The sequence below is a fragment of the Mustelus asterias genome, chromosome 5 (genome assembly GCF_964213995.1).
Source record: "Mustelus asterias chromosome 5, sMusAst1.hap1.1, whole genome shotgun sequence".
Classification (NCBI taxonomy): domain Eukaryota; kingdom Metazoa; phylum Chordata; class Chondrichthyes; order Carcharhiniformes; family Triakidae; genus Mustelus; species Mustelus asterias.
Genome location: NC_135805.1, coordinates 41,430,389 through 41,449,942, shown reverse-complemented (window position 1 = coordinate 41,449,942; position 19,554 = coordinate 41,430,389).

Below are 19,554 nucleotides of genomic sequence, written 5' to 3'. Positions count from 1 at the left end.
GGCTTTTGAAAGTCCATATATACAACATCAATGGCATTACCCTGATCAACCCTCTTTGTTATTTTATCAAAGAGCTTGATCAAGTTTGTCAAACATGATTTGCCTTTAACAACACTGTCTTTCCTTTGTTAGCCAATATTTCTCTAAATGCCAATTAATTTGACACCAATTATTGTGTTAGGATCTCCATGGAGACTGATAACTTAAAAAGTAATTTGAACTTCCAGTGAATAGCTGGGTGGACTACACAACAAGATTCCAAATTTTAAGACATTCATTGCAACAATAAAAGCTAAAAGCAAAATCGACAAACACTATTTTTGTACAAGGAGTTACAATGTTCTCCATTGACTCGTCTTTTCTAAGTGAAGAGGATTAAAATTTTCAGCCAAAAACATTCTTAGAAAGAACCTTTCTCATTGTATGTGTATTCCTGTATTGTACTTCGATTATTTACTGGATGTTTGTGCTATCACTATTTAATTCCAAGTTAGATAGCCATATGAACGGAGTGGGAATGGAGGGATACAAAAGAATGGTCTAGTTTGGACCAGGGCGCGGCACGGGCTTGGAGGGCCGAAGGGCCTGTTCCTGCGCTGTATTGTTCTTTGTTCTTTGTTCTTTAATGAAGGAACAGGAGCAAGCAGGCCATTTATTTCCTCAAGTCTATTCAGTTCCATATACCGTCCTCTGTTCCATTCCCCACAACACATGGCCTTGTTTAACACAAATCTATTTATCTCAGATTTAAAGTTAACAATTGATCTATCATCAATTGCACATGCAAACTCCACACTGTCACCAAAGCTGGAAGCAAATCCGGGACCCTGCTGTGAGGCAGCAGTGCTAACCACTCTGCCACTGTACCTTGTCTATTCCTTCTATCATTTTGGATACTGTTGCCAAACCTCCTTTCTTGGTTTGAGAGAAGATACCCCTAATTGCTCCAGCTTTTCCTTGTTCAAGGTAAATCTGTGTTGGTACTTTTCCCCCAGGGCTTCATTTCCTCCAAAATTGCGCGCAATATTCTAGCTTTAACCTGTCATGTTGTGCAACCACAATGTCATCTTCTGCTTTTGTATAAAAATATAAATCCCATTTGTTTTGCAGCTTTTTAAATAATCTGCCCACTCGCTCTGAAGATTTTGTGCCTTGCACATTCACATTGCTTTGCTGTTCCACCACATTGACAAAGTCTCCATTTATGAGATATTTTCATTTTTAAGGTACTAAAAACCCCTTCCCTCCCATTAAATCTAGTAATTGAAGTACAAAAACTTAACAGGCTAAATCTGGTTTGACGATACTGTCTGCTGAATCATTCCCATCTTCATTGCAGTCTTCAATGGTGGACGATATTAAATCCTGGTGTATGTCCAAGCTCCAAAATCTGGAGCTCAAGCTGTCGGGTGAACTGCGATCCAAATCCGCAACCCCTGCTGCCGAGAACGTGCCAGAAACTCTGAACGCCGATACCATCCAAAGCATCAGGGACCACAGAACCGCCGAGACATATCCTGCTACACAGCAAGCTGGAGAACAACCACTACAGCCCTACGTCAATCTGCACTGCAGTTTGGAAGAAGAATCAGGAGGTGCCAAAGAACAATGCTCAGATGAGATGTCAGGCAGACAGTACTTTGTCATTCAGCAGGATGCTCCATCAGGTACAGAGTTACAGCCTGAAATACAGCATGTGTGAAGCAGCTAAAACAAATCTTCATCCTTCATTGGTATTATGAGAATTTTAAGCAAATCAAGGCATGGCATTAAAAATGATTAAAAAGCGTCAATCCTACAGAGGGTACAAGTAACGTTTGGCACAAGTTTTGATATTCCTTCCCAGCATGAGTTTTAACCATTTGAGAACAATCCGCCTGCATAGTTAAAGTAACAGCTGATCATCTGGGTGAAAATGTTCCCTTGGCTCCTAATTTTTGATTCCTAAATCACTCAGTGGAATTCTGTGAACAAAAGAGAAATGGTAAAGATGCGATCAGAATCCAAGAAATTGGTAGATCCTTAAAATCATTGAGTGAATTTTTCAAATTGTTGTTAAGTGGGAGATGGGTCACCATAAATGTTAACAAATTATTGAGACATTAAGATATTCTGACCTTTTATGATTTAATCATATAGGCAGATAGACGATACCCGATCCAACCAAACCTCGATGGATGAAGCTGATGGAGTAGACAGCTCGGTTAGGGAAGGGAGCAAGTAGCAGGAACCATACTTACTAAAACTGTCCAGGAATTGCAGCAGTGCCCTGGCTGTGGACAGAGTGAATGGAATTTATGCCTATCACTGTGATCCTGTCAAGTTCTCACCCTAAATTGCACGGCTGTGGTCATTTACATAATTTGAGTATTGTTGAAAAAAGACAGACTGTTGAAGCTTTTCGTCTTTCACTCATCAGGACAATCATGAATAACAATGTCAGGGGAAACAATGGGCGGAAATTTCCCAAAATTGCACAGAATGCTGGATCAGGTGAGAAAAGTTGTGTGAAACTCGCTGGCTTCACAGGCACCTTTTCTTGCTTGATTTAACAGCGCTCTGTGCAATTTCAAAGAGCTGGCATAGATCACATAGCCAGTTGGAGGGGTAAAGCCTAAACACACCGGGACTCTGAGATTAGGATGCCTTTATGCTTTATTAATTGGGACAAAGAATACAAGAGCAAGGAGGTTATGCTGAACTTATGCAAGACACTACTTAGACCTCAGCTGAAATAGTGTGCGTGGTTCTGAGCGCCACACGATAGGAAGGATGTGAACACATTAGAGAGAGTGCAGAAGTAGTTTAAAGAATGGTTCCAAGGCTGAGAAACGTCACTTATGAAGATAGATTGGAGAAGTTGGGACTGTTTTTGTTGGAGAAAAAGCTAAGAGGAAATTTGATAGAAGTGCTCAAAATCATGAGGGGGCTGGACAGATTTGATAGGGAGAATCTCCTCCTGCTCATAAAAGGATCGAGAACAAGAAAGCACAGATTTAACGTGATTTGCTAAAGAAGCAAATGTGATGTGAGAGAGAACTTTTTCACACAGCGAGTGGTTTGGGTATGGATGCACTGCCTGAAAGTGTGGTTGGTGGAAGCAGATACAATCGAGGCATTCAGGAAGGCATTAGATGATTATTTGAATAAAGACAATGTACAGGGGTACGGGGAAAAGGCAGGGGAATGGCAGACATGACAGGCCTCCGTAGCACAAATATCTATGGCTTCCTTAAGTGAAACACTGGTGAATAGGCTAGCAATGTCAATTGAGCACATGGACACAGCATTGCGAAAGATATGCAAATCCTGTATGGTGTTTGCAAACATGAAGAAACCCTCCACCGTGTATCTGGAAAACTTGTTCAGATCTGGTTGTAACAATTCCTCTAATCATTTGGCCAATTAATGCAATGCAGAATCTGTCATAGATAAGGAGTAAAGGAACATCATTTTTATGAGTCTTGGGTAGCCCATTAGTCCTCACAGCTCTCTGCGGACGCAGCGAGCTGTGAGGACGAATCCTATCATATATATCACATGATGTGGAGATGCCGGCATTGGACTGGGGTAAGCACAGTAAGAAGTCTCACAACACCAGGTTAAAGTCCAACAGATTTATTTGGTAGCACAAGCCACAAGCTTTCGGAGCACTGCCCCTTCATCAGGTGAGTGGAAGTTGTGTTCACAAACAGGGCATATAAAGACACAAACTCAATTTACAAGATAATGGTTGGAATGCGAGTCTTGACAGATAATCAGTCACTGAAACAACTATATAATGACATCAACAAGTTCCATCCCACCATCAGACTCACCATGGACTACTCTCCAGAATTGGTTGCATTCTTGGACATACGCATCTCCACCAAGGACGGTCACCTCAGCACTTCACTGTACCGCAAGCCCACGGATAACCTCACGATGCTCCACTTCTCCAGCTTCCACCCTCAACAGGTTAAAGAAGCCATCCCCTACGGACAAGCCCTCCGTATACACAGGATCTGTTCAGATGAGGAGGATCGCAACAGACACCTCCAGACGCTGAAAGATGCCCTCATAAGAACAGGATATGGCGCTCGACTCATCGATCGACAGTTCTGACGTGCCACAGCGAAAAACTGCACTGACCTCCTCAGAAGACAAACACGGGACATGGCGGACGGTACTTTCCCGGGGCGGAGAAGCTACGACATCTTCTCCGGAGCCTTCAAGATGTCATCGATGAAGATGAACATCTCGCCAAGGCTATCCCCACACCCCCACCTCTTGCCTTCAAACAATTGCACAACCTCAAACAGACCATTGTCCGCAGCAAACTACCCAGCCTTCAGGAGAACAGTGACCACCACACCACACAACCCTGCCACAGCAACCTCTGCAAGATGTGCCGGATCATTGACACGGATGCCATCATCTCACGTGAGAACACCATCCACCAGGTACACGGTACATACTCTTGCAACTCGGCCAACGTTGTCTACCTGATATGCTGCAGGAAAGGATGTCCCGAGGCATGGTACATTGGGGAAACCATGCAGACGCTACGACAACGAATGAATGAACACTGCTCGACAATCACCAGGCAGGAGTGTTCTCTTTCTGTTGGGGAACACTTCAGCGGTCACGGGCATTCAGCCTCTGATCTTTGGGTAAGCGTTCTCCAAGGCACGACAACGCAGAATCGCTGAGCAGAAACTGATAGCCAAGTTCCGCACACATGAGGACAGCCTCAACCGAGATCTTGGGTTCATGTCACACTATCTATAACCCCCACGACTTGCCTGGGCTTGCAAAATCTCACTAACTGTCCTGGCTGGAGACAACACACATCTCTTTTAGCTGTGCTTAACCCTCTCTCCACTCACATTGTCTGTACCTTTAAGATTTGATTACCTGTAAAGACTCGCATTCCAACCATTATCTTGTAAATTGAGGTTGTGTCTTTATATGCCCTGTTTGTGAACACAACTCCCTTTCACCTGATGAAGGGGCAGTGATCCGAAAGCTTGTGGCTTGTGCTACCAAATAAACCTATTGGACTTTAACCTGGTGTTGTGAGACTTCTTACTATATATATCACATGGCAGCTCATCATTCTTATCCAGTCCAGCAAGTATTCTTTTAGCTTACTTTTGAGTAAGACCTCCCGATTCTATTGAGTGACAAGTCCACTGGATACACATTTGGACCCGTCATTAAGAATAATCCTTAGTGTGCTAAAAATTACTCTGACAATGAATTTAAGGTTGTCAGTAGAGCTTGCAATGTGGTGTATTTGCTTGCACTGGAAGCTACATTAGCATGCTGTTCTTTGTAGACAGAAAGAAGATGTGCACATATCGTGCTTGTTTCATTGAAACAAAGGAAGTGATGACTATTCGCTGGTTCATTCCTCAGGGCAATGCCTTGATGCCTGGTTTAAATTTTTAAACAATGCTTGGCAGTTAACTGTCGGTCAACATTATTTTCATTATTTTCCATGGCAATGCCTCTCCCAATCAGAGTCCACTTGCCAACCAAACAGTATGAAGTTGTTTCCCTGGCATTGGTATTCTTGCGATAGTCCTGATGAGTGCAAGATGAAAAGCTTTGTAAAAAATGTCTTTTTTCAGCAATTTTCAAATTCTATACTACCAACCTATTTGCATAATTAGATGCTACGCCTATGCCCGTAGTATTTCAGCCCAACCAGTGCAAGAGATGGAGCAGCACTCTGCAGTTGTGACATAGTTGAAGGTTCAGATCCCTTACTTTGGCTGTCACATTAGGAGATCCTGAACCACACTTCAGTTCATTTCCCTCTGAATGGGTCCCACATGTAGCATAGAACATTTGCTGACCATTCAAGGACTGTCAGGATTTTGATAGGTGCCAGGAGCTGCAACCACTTAAGAATGAGATCATGATTGTCACTCATAATATTTTTGTTTCCACAGAAACAGTACAACCTGGACTCTCTGTTCCCAATTCCTCCACAACCACTGCCCGGGCAACTTCTCTTCCAGCTGTAAGACCAAAGGAAAGGGCTGTTTACTCTGCTCCCCCTGCTAAAACAGCCCACGAGTTGTCACCATTTATCTCCTCGAGTCTATTCAGTTCCATATACCCTCCTCTGTTCCATATCTCACAATAAGAAGTTTAACAACACCAGGTTAAAGTCCAACAGGTTTATTTGGTAACAAAAGCCACAAGCTTTCGGAGCCTTAAGCTCCTTCTTCAGGTGAGTGGGAATTCTGTTCACAAACAGGGCATATAAAGACACAAACTCAATTTACAGAATAATGGTTGGAATCAATACATGGTCTTGTTTAATACAAATCTATTTATCTCAGATTTAAAGTTAACAATTGATCTATCATCGATTGCTACAGGTGGAACAGAATTCCAAACTTCTACCACCCTTTGCAAAAAGAAGTGTTTCCAAATTTCACTCATCACAGAATCATAGAATCCCTACAGTGCAGAATGAGGCCATTTGGCCCATTGAGTCTTCACCGAGAACAATCCCACCTGGGCCCTAACCCCTTAACACCATGTATTTACCCTGCTAACTCCCCTGACACTAAGGGGCAATTAGGTATGGCCAATTCTCCTAACCCACACATCTTTGGACTGTGGGAGTCAACCGGATTACCCGGAGGAAACCCACGCAGACATGCGGAGAATGTGCAAACTCAGCACACTCACCCAAGGCATTGAGATAAATGATCAGCCATAATCATGTTGAATAGTGGAGTCGGCTTGAAGCGCCAAATGGTCTACTTTTGCTCCTATTTTCAATGTTTCTACATTTCTATGCTTACATTGCAATCCATTTTCACAGTTTTGCCTTTCATTTAACATATCTATATTTCTTTGTAATTTATGTTGATAATTTCCACTGTTTATAATGCCACCTCTCTTTATGCCATTGGCAAATATATTTACAGCTGTTTGGTAGTACAGAACTTTAAAATTGCTGAAACGAGAGACAAGTCACTGAAACTTTTCATCTTGCACTCATCAGGTCAAACACAAGAATGCCAAATTTCAAATGTTTGCAACAATTTATACTGCAGGAGAAAATGGTGCTGATTGGTTGGCAAGTTGGCTCTGATTGGCTGAGGTGTTGCCATGGTGAAAACAATGGGGAACGATGAGCTCCAGAAGCCCCTGGTTAATTAGCTCCAGGCTAATAGCTGTGCTAACAACCAATTTAAGATAATGGCCGGAATTCTCCAGCTGTTCACACTGGCAGGATTCTCCAGGCCTGCTGGCAGTGCACTCCTGTCTGCAGGTTTCCCACCAGCATGTTAGCAGCGAGATTCTCTGGTCCTGCTGCTGTAAATGAGTATTCCCATGGACAGCAAGGGGACGAGAGAATCCTGCCGCGAGCAAACTGGTGGGAAACACATTGCTAGGAGGCCAGAGAATCTTGCCAATCAGTCGAGTTTGAAACATGGCTCATTCACATAAACTAAAAGCAACATACGTTTGTAGAGGGACACATTCTCATGCAAACAAAAGGAATATGTTCAAGCCTTGATCCCTTTCTGAATTACCCAGGTGTTTGGTGAGCCAATAATTTTTTTTACAAGAAATCCTACAGTGCCAAAGGAGGCCATTCGGCCCATCGAGTCTGCACTGACAACAATCCCACCCAGGCCCTATCCCCATAACCCCTCGTATTTACCCCACTAATCCCTCTAACCTACGCATCCTGGGACTCTAAGGGGCAATTTAGCATGGCCAATCACCCTCACCTGCACATCTTTGAACTGTGGGAGGAATCCGGAGCAGCCGGAGTAAACCCACGCAGACACGGTGAGAATGCGCAAACTCCACAGAGACAGTGAGCCAAGCCGGGGATCGAACCCGGGGTCGCTGGAGCTGTGAGGCAGCAGTGCCAACCACTGTGCCACCGTGCTGCCCGTTCTCCATTGCTTTTCCATGAATAGACTTGCCAACCAACCAACACCCTTTTTGCCTGTCGTATAAATTGTTGAGATTGTTTGAAATTTGCTATTCTCGAATTTGTTCGGATAAATACAATTTTAAAAGTTTCAGCCTCTCTGAGCAAGATTAAAGTAAATATACTTGTTGCTGAAGAACATTTCCTGTTAAATTAAATTGGTCGTGATAAAAGTAGAGACCAAGCGCAGCAGGGAGTGGAGGGGGCTGTTGGGAATGTTTTTACATGGCTTTTGGAAGGAAATACCTTTTACATTTTTACGTGCCATGCTGTCGACGTTTTCAAAAAATTGCACTGAATACTGCAGCACTGAAACAGGCCATTCAGTCCAACCAGTGCTGTTGTTTTTACCCAGAGCATAACGACAAGAAAAGCAAGAAAGTCTTAACAGTGAAAAGGAGAAACTCCAGGGCTGTGAGCTACACTCAGTGTGCAGCTTTGAGTGTTATGAATGTCTCTGCTATTAGCTCTGAATCTTTGGTCATTCCCTAAGGCTCTATACCGAGATTCTGTTATTTTAAGTTTATATCAATGACCTCCCCGAAGTGTGCTCTGATTCTGAAGGTTTTATGTGTTTAGATGGCACTGTGTGATGTTCCTATAAATCACTGGTGAATGTAAAATACTTTCTTACTGTAAATCCATCTTGTGTGTCTGAATGGTAATGCAGAAACCACTGTTAATACTGGAAAAAGTTCCACTTAAATTTAACAAGTAATTGTCTTCTATGTCCCTTTCTTAGCAATATTACTGGACTTTCTCTTCTTTAATGGGCCCAGATTCTCGGTAGCTCTTACTGTCAGGGCATCCTCCTGAACTTAGCACTGACTTAAAAGGCAGCAGACTGAAATCATAGACCTGTTCAGGCAATATTGGGATGCTCTGACTGCAGTTTAAATCATTCATTTTGATATTTTATTATGTATTAACTAGCGATCAGTTGGTCAACTTGTCCCAGAAAACTAGCAGATACTTCCAAACAGAATAACTAAAATAATACAAATTTTTCTCAGTTCCCCCGAAGGCACAGGTTCATATCTAGTTGCCTTGTCCAACTGTCCATTATTTGTGTACAAGGCTAGACAGCAAAATTAGTGAGATATGTGACTATGGGAGGCATGCCAATTAATCGCAATTCTTCCTTTATCAATATCTACGCCTGCTCATTTCTTATTACAGAATAGTGATAAGATTAAAAGCAATTTTTTTCCGTACCTAACTTAGGGGAGCTATAGCCAACTGGATTTCCCTCATCCAATTCCAAATCAACATAGACACTATATTGAATTTGGATCCATTCTAATGCGTCTATCTCTGCACCATACTGAGTGGTGTATTCATAAGCTGAGTCATATGAAGGAACTTCTTCACTTTATCATAGAATCCCTACAGTGCAGAAGGAGGCCATTCGGCCCATCAAGTCTGCACCGACCACAATCCAACCCAGGCCCTATTCCCATAATCCCACATATTTACCCTGCTAATCCCCCTGACACTAAGGTCAATTTAACATGGCCAATCAACCTAACCCGCACATCTTTGGACTGTGGGAGGAAACCGGAGCACCCGGAGGAAACCCACGCAGACATGGGGAGAATGTACAAACTCCACACAGACAATGACCTGAGGCCAGAATCTAACCTGGGTCCCTGGCGCTGTGAGGCAGCAGTGCTAAACACTGTGCCACCATGCTGCCCATATGAATCCCTAAATATTTCCTCCATGCCTATAGTTCTTCTTCAGCTCTGTGCCCGAAGGCATGTCGACCCACCACATTGCAATCTCCACCATGGGTAGGGGAAGGGGGCAGGTCCCAAATTAACCCTGTGCTGTAGGCACCAATCTGATCCTCACTGGCAGTCTGGCCAACTGAGCCAACCGCCACCCCACCCCATAAAGGAGTCGGAATTGTTGTGGTAATAAACACTTTGACATGCAAGTTACAGCCCAGAGCTATGGATAGTGATGGTAGAGGCTCCAATTTCTGTCATCACATGGCTCAGCAGGAATCTCTCCCACTCTTCCCACCTGCCATTTGCCTACAATGGAAGGATTTGCAGATTGGTACTCAAGCTTTTGGTCCCATTATATGATTGTGCAAAAGAAGTAATAGTGAGTCATTTTACATTGAAGTTGGTGAAAATAAATATCGGGAGAGATGTAAAACAGACTGCCTATTTGCCATCATCCACATACAGTATCACACCAAGTCAAAAATTACCTCATTGTTTCTGTGTTAAACCAAGACCAATGTAAGAAAAGTAATGTCTCCATTACTGAAGCACCATCCTGTTCATCGAAACAAATTAAATTTCAAAAGCCAGAAGAAGGTCATATTTAATGTCACAACTTGGAATATAATATCTGAACACCGTGAGTACTGACAATGTTGATATTCCAAAGCCACTTCACTCCCTTAATTGATACCATAACATCTGACGTATTAACTATATTGGTGTGAATGTGACTCCTACAGCTAGCCTGTGAAATGTCTAGATCATATTGATGTGTAACCTGCAACAAGACGTTTGCAAATCAAAAGAAGTATGTAGCCTCCAATCTAGACTTCATCACGATAGCCACAATATCTTGCTAAGTCATATAAAACTGTAGAACAATTCTTAATAGACTTGAACTGAACACAAAATTCTGTAAATATCCACTTTGATAGGTGAAGGATTTTGCTTCAGTGAATGTACTAACTAAATAAAATTAATTAATTTAAACTGAATAGTGGTAGAATAAAGTTCAATATTATACTGGCTGCATCTCCTTCAAACCTAATGTCAGTTACCCACCAAATAGAAGAGACAAAATGGAATTGCTGGATATCTGAAATACGCTACAGATCAGTCAGCATCAGAAAGAGAAAGACAGGTTGACACTTCCCTTTGGAATGAATTGGGGAGAGATTATTTTCTGACAATGTAGCTAAATCCATAGGCTGGAATTTTACTGGCACCACCACGGTTGCTGAGCCTGTGTTAGTGGAAGGCAGGAGTGCCGCAGTAATTTTATTGGTGGCAACCAACACCAGAACCATCACCCATTTAAGGATGGCAGCCCTGCCTCTCGGAGTTGCTGATCCAATCAGAGGGCCAGCATCTCTGCAGCCTTAACAGCACAACTAATAGAGGTGGCTGCTGCTGAGGCCGTATGGGGTAAGAGAGGACACCTTCACAATGAGGTGCCTTCAAAGGGCTGCTAGAGAGGTAAGTGATGTCCCAGGGCCTAGCAGGCAGGCCTCAGTGATTGGAGAAGGAAAGGAAGCCATTGGGAAGCCATGTTAATGAAGCTAGTATGCTCCTAACGTCAAGTGAGAGAGGAGAGGGGGAAGCGAAATGCTGGCAAGGTTGTAAAATTGACATAAATAGGTTAATTCATTATTTTAGATGGCTACCTGCATTTGATCAGATGTTGGCCAAACAGCTGCTGTTTCCACCTTTTCATTGTGTAGCTACCCTTCCAGTGTTTTCCACTGCCTTTTCGCCTGCTCTTGTACCTCACAGCCTGTCTCCAAAGGGCTGGTAAAATTTGGCCCGTAAGAACTGAATTTTGGTTTTCTACTTTGGAGATGAGTGTTGTGGTTTTGAAGGGGTGTTTCCCCTCTGTGAAAGCTGAGGGAAGCTGAGAAGTCTTATCATTTCCATTCCATGCTGATGTTACTCACATTCAGCCAGTGTTGTATTTTTCCTTCGAGGTTAAAAATGGAGCTAGCTCGGCACAAAGATTCTGCAAATCAAAAGAAAATCCCTGAAAGTCAAGTAATCTACACATATTTACGCAGAACTTACAGCACAGGAACAGGCCGATCAGCCCAAACATTATATATCGGCCTTTATCACATGAGCAACCTGCTCCCCTGCTTCATTTAATCCTATCAGCATAACCTTCTATTCATTTCTCCCTCACGTATTGATCTAGCTCCCGATTAAATATATTATTCTCCTTCTTGTGGCAGAGCTGAAATAGAGACAGAAAAATGGCAAATCTATTTGAAAAGAGAAGATAACTTATTGTTCAGGGCATTTGCCTTCAACAGAACTCAAATCAAGAAGATAAAAGATTAATGTAATGGACTACACAAAATAACAAAGGGCGTCGAAGAGAAAATCAGTCAAGAGGTAGCAAATTTAAAACAGTTGAGGAGAAACTACTTCTCCCAAAGGGTTGTGAATCTGTGGAATTCGCTATCCCAAAGTGCGGTGGGTGCTGGGACTGTGAGTAAATTTAAGGAGGAGTTAGATTTTTAATTGCTAATGGGTTGAAAGGTTATGGGGAGAAGGCAGGAAAATGGGGATGAGGATGGAATTGATGGGCTGAATGGCCAACTTCTGCTCCTATATCTTATGAACTTATGAAGTCAAGTGTCAAGAAAAGGACATAGAGCAGCAGCAATTGAGTGGCAGTTTGATCTGTGTTCTTTCATTCTGCCATGTGCATCAGTGCTGCTCTCTCTCCCTCCAGCAAAATTTCCCCTTTCCCACTGCCTCCTCTTTCTGGATCAAGAATTCTGCCCAGGAGCAGCTAAGAAAATTATTTGCTGCGATGCAATTCTTTGCTTTGAGTAAAATCATTCCTAACTCACGTGCACATCCATCTGGACTACTGTCCAGCATGCAGCCTCGTAACGTTACACAGGAGGGAAACATGAGATCTGGTAAAGTCGTCAGCAGTTATTAACTGTATAGATATTCCTTCAAATGCTGAACCAGCACACATCTGAATCATAATTATTTTACCATTGGACTAACAAAATAAAGTGCTGGCGGTGCTGGTTTCATCTGTTCTTTCATAGTATATGGTGTAAGTTATAGTGCAAAAAACAGTCAAACTATAACGAATTCAAAACAGCTCTCACTTGGAAGATTTGTTCCATGCTGAATCTGATTTTATATTTCACTCCTGCTTAATCGGTCCTTTATGCCAGGCACATATTTTTGTCTATTATCAAAAACAGCCAGTGCTCAGCAAGTGACATTTTTGCTCAAGACACGTATTTCATTTACTTGAAATAGTTACATCAGGTTTCAATGAACAGTGATAATAATATAATATTTACGTACACTGCGAGATCAGTTGGTTAGGTGCCTAATATTGAGAACCAATGATTGAGTAAATATTTAGCTTAATGTGTTAGGCTATTGTGTGCAGTTTTGGTGTCTTTATCTGAGGAAAGATGTCCTTGCTATAGAGGGAGTACAACGAAGGTTTACCAGGCTGATTCCTGGGATGGCAGGTCTGTCATATGAGGAGAGGCTAAGTCGGTTAGGATTATATTCACTGGAGTTTAAAAGAGTGAGAGGGGATCTCATAGAAACTTATAAAATTCTAACAGGGTTAGACAGGGTAGATTCAGAAAGAATGTTCCCAATGGTGGGGGGAGTCCAGAACCAGGGGTCATAGTTTGAGGATAAGGGGTAAACCTTTTAGAACTGAGGTGAGGAGAAATTTCTTCACGCAAAAGGTGGTGAATGCGTGGAATTCACTACCACAGAAAGTAGTTGAGGCCAAAATGTTGTCTGATTTCAAGAAGAAATTAGATATAGCTCTTGGGGCTAAAGGGATCAAGGAATATGGGAGGAAGGGTGGATCAGGATATTGAATTCGATGGTCAGCCATGATCAAAATGGCTCAAAGGGCCGAATGGCCTACTCCTACTTCTAGTTTCTATGTTTCTATGAGCTTGCAGATCCAATCCCTGAAGAGGACAAGGATCTCTTAGAGATTCCAGTCCATCATGCAAACCAGCCTCCATCCATTGATTCTGTCTATACTTCCCGCTGCCACAGGAGGGAAGCAGCCAGCATAATAAAGGACCCCATGCACTCCGGACATACTCTCTTCCATCTTCTTATGTCGGGAAAAAGATACAAAAGTCTGAAGTCACGTACCAATCGACTCAAGAGCAGCTTCTTCCATGCTGCCATCAGACTTTTGCATGGACCTACCTCACACTAAGTTGATCGTTCTCTACACCCTAGCTATGACTGTAACACTACATTCTGCACTCTCTCCTTTCCTTCCCCCCATGTAGTCTATGAATGGTATGTTTTGTCTGTATAGCCCGCAAGAAACGATACCTTTCACTTTATCCCTATACATGTGACAGTAATAAATCAAATCAAATCAAATCCTACAGCTTTGACCTTTCAGCATCTTGGCATTGTGGAATGGCCTGTGCCATTAACAGACATGACTGAAGGACTCTTGCAGTGTTAATTTTATTATGTGGTCAATTTGTTTTGTTATTTTCTTCCCTTGAGGTAAAATAATGCAAAGACCGCTTCCCACCTTGAGGCTAAAGGGAAATGCTTCCCTCCTGATACTGGTCAGCTCACTTTCACCGACAGTGAATGGAACCTCCTGCGTCATATCTAAGAGAAAAGACACACAAAACTGTGGAGGACTGAGGAACAGCACTGAGGTAGGGTTGAAGTGATGGTGCCCTAGTGAAAGGCCACAACACAGCGTTGCATTATCATCTCAGTATGAGGTCCTGGTTAGATTTGCCATCGTGGAAAAGAAAATTGGACAGGTTGCTGATTCAATATCATTGATTTTGCAATACCCACCAAATGGCTGGAATTCCCTGACCTTGCCCGCGACTGGGATTCTCCGGTTCTGCTGCAGTGAATGGAGATTTGGCTGAGCATCCAATTCTCCATTCTGGCTGGCAGCGGTAGTGGGACGTACAAACCTAGAGAATTGCAGCTGGTATAATCTACTACTTTAACGTTCCATTTGTCATATGTGCAGCATACTGTTAAAAACCCGGGAATGTCATAACTTTTACTTGTTCCTCAACAAGAGTTGATCCATTCATTCATTAACTGGAAGAAATTAACTGGGGCCTGGATGGAACAGCAAACAAACAACATCTTTTTTAATAAACACAAATTATTGAACCAGAAGCCCCATGCAAGTGGTTATTTATACAATTTATCTTTCAAAAGTTCACAGTTCAAATTATTTGCAGAATTTTTATCCAAAAATGCTAGTTATCTTAAGCTTTCAGATCCAGATTTCCCTATCAATGGATTGCTATTGAATGTGATTCCCAAACAATAATTGGCATTATCTGTGAAATTTCATGAGAGTCTGGAGGCAGAAATCCCTGGGGAATCTTGTACTTTCCCCAGTGGTGAGTTTGGGAGCTGGGAGGGTACTGGCTTCCCACGTGGAACTTCCTTTATTAGCCGCTGGTTGAATTAATAGGATGAGGCCCTGAAAAGGGCACTAATTGCCCACTGAAGGGTCTCAATCAGCATCTGGATGGATAGGCTGTCCATGAGCCTTCCAGCCCTGGACTTCATCAAGCAGAGATCGGAAGACAGAGAGTGCCCACCTCACTTCCTCATGCCCAATTTATTGGCCCCCACCACTCGCTGGCATGGGGTGAGGCATTAAATTCCGCCCATCAGTGTACGTATTTCAATCTATGGCGTAGACATTTCCTTCTGCAGATTACTTCAGTACCTCCTGACTTAGCTGTCTGTTTCTTCCTCTGAGAAATATGCCATATATTCCCATTGGGAATATTTTTCTACATTTGCACTTACGTATTTCCTTTAATGTTCAGCAATAATTTCTCCTATTCAAATCACTCAAATCTCAGAAGATGCAGCGCCTCCCTCTTATTTCTATGCAAACATATGGTGTTCTAAACCCAATTTTGCCTCCTCTCACAGTAGCAGCCTGCATTGCATTTTGCTCCACAGAGACTTTTGGGCACACCACTATGACATTTCTCTGCATGTATGATCCTAGCCTATGAGTGTCATTTGACCATTTTGAAGCTTATCCTCACACAGCAACACGTGCTGGTAATTTCCTTGAGGATTCTCCTGATTGACCGCTGTTAACTTTGGCACACATCTCTCTGAGGCTTCCCACACTCTTCCTGCTAAGAGCACAGCCGCCAATCGGAGGAGAATTCAGGGAAATTCCTGGACCTTCTAGTATCAATGAGCTGGAACCCTGATCAGCTTTGGAGATCCCACTGCAAGTCTAGTTTAACTGAACTAACTCAGCATAGCTTAGGAATTGGACTTGATACATTGCTAACCTATATAATTCTGTGTCATGCATATAGTGCAAGTTAGGCCATGATGTGGACTGTACAATGATTGGGGATTGGCTGTAAGTGTATCAATTTTTGAACCTTAAAAAAAGTAAATTTGAAAGCCATTTTTTCCAACTTGGACACTATTGCAGAGAATTTCGTTAGCCGCCAGCGGGTATCAGGGAATCTTTGTGTCTTGGCCGCATCTCATTTTTCTGAACATTCTTTAGTAAGTCCTCCCCTTCTCTGTCCCCAACACAATCACCACTGCATTGAATATTGGGGTGGTTAAAATCATCCATTGTCATTACTCTGTCGTCCTCATACTTCTCAATAGTTTCTATGCACATCTGTTGCTCTATTTCTGTCCTGTTATTTAATGGCTGGTAAAACACTGCAATTAATGTAATAGCTCCTTTATTGTGCTGCAACTTGAACCAAATTGTCTTTGATCCCTCGAGGAAATTTTACCTTCAAATTGTAAATATTTTCCTTAACTGTTCCATCACCTTTTTCTCTTCCCTACCATTCCTGAATATTCCTGAAGAAGGGATTGCCAATCACAAACTGGCCTCTTCAGCCACAACAGACCATGTTCAATACAGAAGTGAGGGACGCCCTGGGCGCCCTGGAATATTAAGTATCAAATCCTACCTCTTTGGAGCAATTTTAATTATCATTGCTCCATTATATTCCCATGTAGCTACTTGCAATTGCAACTTACCTTACTAACCATACTTGTGCATATACACACATGCACTCCAAACCTATCTGACAACTTTGCATTTTCTAGCACGTGCACTCAAAACCTATCTTTGATCTGTTCATATTTGCAATGAGCAATTCTGTATTATTATTAACTCTAAATGTCTTTCCAGTCCCCCTGAATCTCGTTTCCACTGTTTACTAAGACATCTTTGTGACCAACTCCTGACAAATTAGTTTAAGCCTTTCCCCACTGCCCACGGCGATACTGTTCCCTGATCTGTTTGTGTATTTCTTTATCTGGTCTCTCCTGCCACAGAATTAATCCCAGGGTCCCAGGAATCTACAGCCCTCTGTCCTGCACCATATCTCCCATCACACGCTGGCCTGTCCTACCATCATAATTCTACTCTCACCAGCACATGACATTGGAAGTTATCCAGAGGTGTGGAAGTTAGGTTACAAACAATTATGAAAATTAAAGTTCCACAATAGAACAAAGAACAAAGAAAATTATAGCACAGGAACAGGCCCTTTGGCCCTCCAAGCCTGCACCAACCATGCTGCCCAACTGAACTAAAACCCCCTACCCTTCTGGGGACCATATCCCTCTATTCCCATCCTATTCATGTATTTGTCAAGACACCCCTTATAAGTCACTATTGTATCTGCTTCCACTACCTCTCCCGGCAGCGAGTTCCAGGCATCCATCACCAGCTGTGTAAAACATTTGCCTCGTACTTCTCCTTTAAAGTTTGCCCCTCGCACCTTAAACCTATGCCGCCAGTAATTGATTCTTCAACCCTGAGAAAAAGCTTCTGACTATCCAATTGTCAAAAAAAACTCTGTCAAGTAATGGAAAATGATTATTAGTCAAACAAGTCCTTCAGTCAGGCCTTCAGTAAGGTCAGCACTTATGCACTCAGGATAAGTGACTAAATCTAAAACCTTGTTCCATAAGCACTACATTCCAGGCTAGGACACAGGATGGAAACAAAGAACAAGTTACCATGACAATTACCAAATAGCAAGATATGGGGACATATTATGCTAATGAAGGTGACAGCTTTCTATTGGATAAGAAAGGACAAAAGGCAATGCTAGGATTGGTGGATATGAATGCAAATGTAGGATTGGAAAGCTGCTGATTTCTCATTTGTTGTAATTAGCTATAACTATTGCATTTCAGTATGAATCAGCAGAACACCCTGCAATGCTTTGCTCTGCTTTGTGTTCTCACTTGTGCACAAGTTATTAAAGCTTGGAAATTGAGTACTCTGGGTTTAAGTGTTGCCTGTACCCAAAGCCGACGACAGAGGTTGACCGTCTTTGACGTCCTGCTTTTTAACTCCCTCCCTTGCCCTTTCAACTCTGATAGCCGGACTTCCTGTGTCGCAACATTGCCGTGTCACTGCGTAAAGTTTGGCACGTCTGTGAGACTTTCTCAGTTGTTAACAGATTGAGCCGTCAAATCCTCGTGCTTTGTTTTAACAGATTTTTAAAAAAGAGGCGACCACAAATGAACTCTTTGAAGGAATCCTCCCGGCTTTATTGAACAAGCAGGTACAGAGTGTTCGAACGCTGCGAGGAGTTGAGTTAGTTTTTTTTTATTATTTTACACAGATTGTGGCCATAACGTGCACTGGAGTGAATTAAAAGTTCCAGCACCAAACATCTGACTCAAATGAACTTAGACAGCTCTGTGTCTTTATGTCTTTAATAATCAGGGTGTTGGCAGAGTGCACTGGGCTATGGATGCCAAAAGACTTCATGCTGGCAGCGTGGCGCCATTCCGAGAAACAAAGACAGCAAACAATTCAACAAAGCTAAGCTCAGTTCTTGCTAATGAATTTCATATTAAGAGTTTCTGACTGCCCAGTGTAATAGGCAGAGTGCAAATTTCTAAGGTACACTAGCACCTTTTCTAGTTTCTTTTGTAAAATAAAGACGTGGTATGAAAGAACACATTTTTAAATGTATGCATATCAATTCATGAAAGCCGCAGTATCGTGTCTCAGGGCAGGGCTACTTGCCGAGAAATCAAACAGTTGGCTCTCTCTCCCTTATTTTCTGTACCTGGTTTGATTTACTTACCATATATTAACTGCATAAATAAGAAGTGAAGAAAAACATTGCATTTTTTGAAGCAAGTAAAGAACTAATAATGACATGATTTACAAAAAATAATCAGTTTTACATTCGGAAAGTAGCAACTTACCATTTTAAATGGAAAAAAATCCTCTCTTTATCGAAACTGCACAGAAACAAGCAACCTGATGAAGTGTACCGTTCTTTGACAATTTGTTCTAAATTTGTTAAATAATAATTGTACACTGAAACAACAAGAAAGTAAAAAAAACATTTATTTACAGACAAAAGTATCATAAAATATACAATTTAACACCCTTTTTGGGCATTAATAATCAGATTTGCTTCCTCCTACACAGTATCAATCAGACTAAGTCCAGAGACATCAGGGTGGATCTTGGGTGCTATCTCTTGGAAACGATGGGGACCTCAGCCACCAATTAGAGAGCTGGTGAGAGCCTCACGTTTGTCCTTTTGGGGAAGACCCAGCGGATCTTGTTTCAGTCAGGCATTTGAAAGGCCAGTGTCAGGCCAACCCCTGGGATCAAAGACCCTCACCCACCGAGAACTGCCAACCTATCTGAGGTCAGCAACTCCATTGGACAGAGGAGGCAGTGACTGCCAGTACAACACTCACCCGAGGCCTACATTCAGCACTGGGCCTCAGGCTCAGAAGTGAGTGATGGTGGCGGGCTGGGGGGTTTGGTCTCACAGATTCACAAAGTAGTGGTAAAAGCAGTGG